The sequence below is a fragment of the Nicotiana attenuata genome, chromosome 7 (genome assembly GCF_001879085.1).
Source record: "Nicotiana attenuata strain UT chromosome 7, NIATTr2, whole genome shotgun sequence".
NCBI lineage: Eukaryota > Viridiplantae > Streptophyta > Magnoliopsida > Solanales > Solanaceae > Nicotiana > Nicotiana attenuata.
Genome location: NC_031995.1, coordinates 31,415,948 through 31,419,116, shown reverse-complemented (window position 1 = coordinate 31,419,116; position 3,169 = coordinate 31,415,948). Strand labels below are relative to the sequence as shown.

General features: G+C 36.2%; 1 non-coding gene across 1 annotated transcript; it reads left to right on the top strand.

Moving 5' to 3' along the window:
- Positions 1,936 to 2,007, top strand: TRNAK-UUU. The gene has a single exon. It is a non-coding gene; the product is annotated as a tRNA-Lys (tRNA).

Below are 3,169 nucleotides of genomic sequence, written 5' to 3'. Positions count from 1 at the left end.
ACTTCAAGTTCTTCAATTTACTTCGAATGTGACGAAACATACTTATACTACTCGGATTGACACCAAATTTTGCGCGCAAGTCTTAAATGATATTACAGAACTATTCACAGTCCCGGAATCCCATTTGGACCTCGATATCATCAAAACCCTCTCTAAACGAAATTTAAAGAACTTCTAAAAACTTTCAAGAACCAACTTTCACTATTATGCGCCAACACGCTCCCGGGTCATCCGAAACCCAATCCGAACATATGCCCAAGTTTAAAATCATCATACGAACATATTGGAACCATCAAATCCCGATTCCGAGGTAGTTTACTCAAAATGTTGACCGAAGTCAAACTTGGCCTTTTAGGCCAACCTTAAGGAACCAAGTGTTCCAATTTCAACCCAAACTCTTCCAAATCCCGAACAAACCATCTCCGCAAGTCATAAATCAGTAAAAGAAAGTACGGGAAGTCTTATTTAGGGAAACAGGGTTCTAGAAAGCAAAATAACCAGTCGGGTCGTTACAAATAACTTGGGGAACTGTACCGACGGGACGTTTCGGTCACTTCCTTCGCTTACGTTGCGAGGATGACGTCATGACAGGTCAAGGTAGAAAATCGAAGGCTCAATTCGTATCTTGTCATTACACTCTAAAAAATGAGGGGACTATCTGTATACGGATAAAACCGGGCCCACCCGATTTTACTATTTGACCGAGACCAGGGAGTTGCATCGAAGGTCGACCTCGTAGTGGATCAGACCAAAGCACGGGGACAAGTCACCGAATTTGGGAATCGAGGTACCTGTCGAGATCGAGGCCAGTGGCGATTGGGACCAAAGGAGACAGACATCGAGCAAAATCAGAGATAGCACAATAACAGAAAGGCGTGATATCCGTGACTGATCGAAGATCATGGCGTTAATTTCGGAACAGATCAAAATCAGGAACGATTAATTAGCTAATAATGGGATTTTCTTCTGTAATTAGAGTTATACCATAAGTGGAATTGCTCTACTATATAAACGGGGTTCTAATCATTTGTTGCACACATTGTTCACACATATCAAAGCAATATAACATTTACTCTCTAGCTTATACTCTTGTTCATCAACTTGCTTATTTCCTAACTACTTTGGGACCGACCAGTTCGAGGGCAATCTAGCTCCAGGGCTGAATTGCATTTCAACACTGGTTTGTTTTATCTCATTGTTAATTTCTACTGCTAATCCACATATTCATATTGGTATTAGGCGAAATCACGTGTCCTTAAAACCACATTATAAGTTTAATTGTTATTCAATTTTTAGGGTAAACAATGAGGTCGCTTATTTTTATTCTGAAGCTTCAGACTCCACTTGTGGGACTACACTAGGTATGTTGTTGCTCAGTGTGTGTTTTTTAGGTATGCCAGGCGCATGAGAATAATAGCAGATGATCTCTCATGAGTCATTATTGCTGCGGCTTTCCCATTATGCTCATTACCTATATTGACTCCAGTGGCGGATCCAGGATTTTGAAGTCGTGGGTGCTCACTGATAAAAATTCTGAAAGAAGAGGAAAAAAGGAGTTTAGTTATGGGTGCTCACTCAATATTTATCTAAATAGTTTTATAATTACCTATACAAATTTACTAAATCTTATCAAAGACAAAAATAACATGTAGATCTGCCACTGATTGACTCGCTTCTCTTACTGGCCATTGCCTTTTGGCTGAGAAGAAACTTGAGGAACTTTCTTTAAAGGATACCCTTAAAAAAGTACTATGCAATGAAAAAATCTTAGAATTAAAATGAGTTTGGATACAGTAGAAGAGGAGCATTAGTAAATTTGTCTATATGTGACCTATAGGTCATGGGTTCAAGCCGTTGAACTAGAGAACTAACCTGTATCGAATTGCACCTATAAGTAATTGAGTAATATATTTATGCGGACAATAAAATCATAAAGCCTTCTTAGCTCAGTGGTAGAGCGCGTGGCTTTTAACCACGTGGTCGTGGGTTCGATCCCCACAGACGGCGATCTCTTTTTCCTCCATGCTCGGCAAGTCTATCTTGCCAAGATTCACATCGTATTGTTCCTCCTTATAATTTTGAAAGTGGTTCGTTCGAACAAGAATACAAATGTCACTTGTCAGATTTTAAAGACTTCAATATTTAATTTTCTTTGACTAACACATAATTGATCCTATTGACTTTTAGTTATAGGAAACCAAGATTGAGATCTACCATGGCAAAAAAGTGTTGGGAGAAATGCTTTATATAACTTGTGTTTAATGCAACGAAAGTACTTTTTTTGATTTATAATGAAAGACTGCAGTGTAAAACAATTTTGAATTAGATTATTTACCATGGCAGATGTCAAGATTCCTTCAATTACACTAATCATACCAAAAATATAATCTCTAGCTAGGGATGACATTGATAAATATACCATTATGTGGAGAAATGTTTATACGGAAAGTTTGATTTCTCCAGAAGTAAATCACTATAGATCGTGTGCTTGCTTAGCACTAATATTTGCTTATGCATGATTGAGGCACTTTTTAAATCTCTTACGAATTCTTATTTCATTTCATATAAGCACACTAGTTTTAGCTTGGGAAAATAATAGCTTGCGTCTAATTTTAACCAAATGTATATGATATTCTAACATCGAAATAAGAGTTTGCCTTCTCAACTTGTGTTAGTATACTACTATTGATACGGCTACTTCCTTCGCTCATTTATCTCTTTTTGTATTTTCAGGATGTGCATATTGTTAACATTGATTTTAATTTTGAAAACTGAAATCAATTTTACGTGGAATTGCCAGAGGAAAAAAAAAAAAAAAAGGAAGCCTAATCATGGAGATAGTGTGACTTATTTTATGCTATGTATTTGTTTGGTTTTTCTTTCTCTTGAAGTTCTTGAAGTTAGATCAATAATAAAAGCATATTTTGAAAGCAACCTAGCCACTGGATTTGAGCGTAATTACACAATTTGATATGTTTGTTTAGCCAAGTAATTATTTGGTCAGTATAGAATTGGGTGTAATTGAAAGGATATAATTACACTCTCCAATTCTCAAAGAAATGTACGAATTGATGGTAATTAAACTTTGTAATTACAATCTAGTGTAGCTTTTTATCTTTTTTTTTTCTTTGAAATACAATAAGTACGAGTACTATATTTAAATTATTTC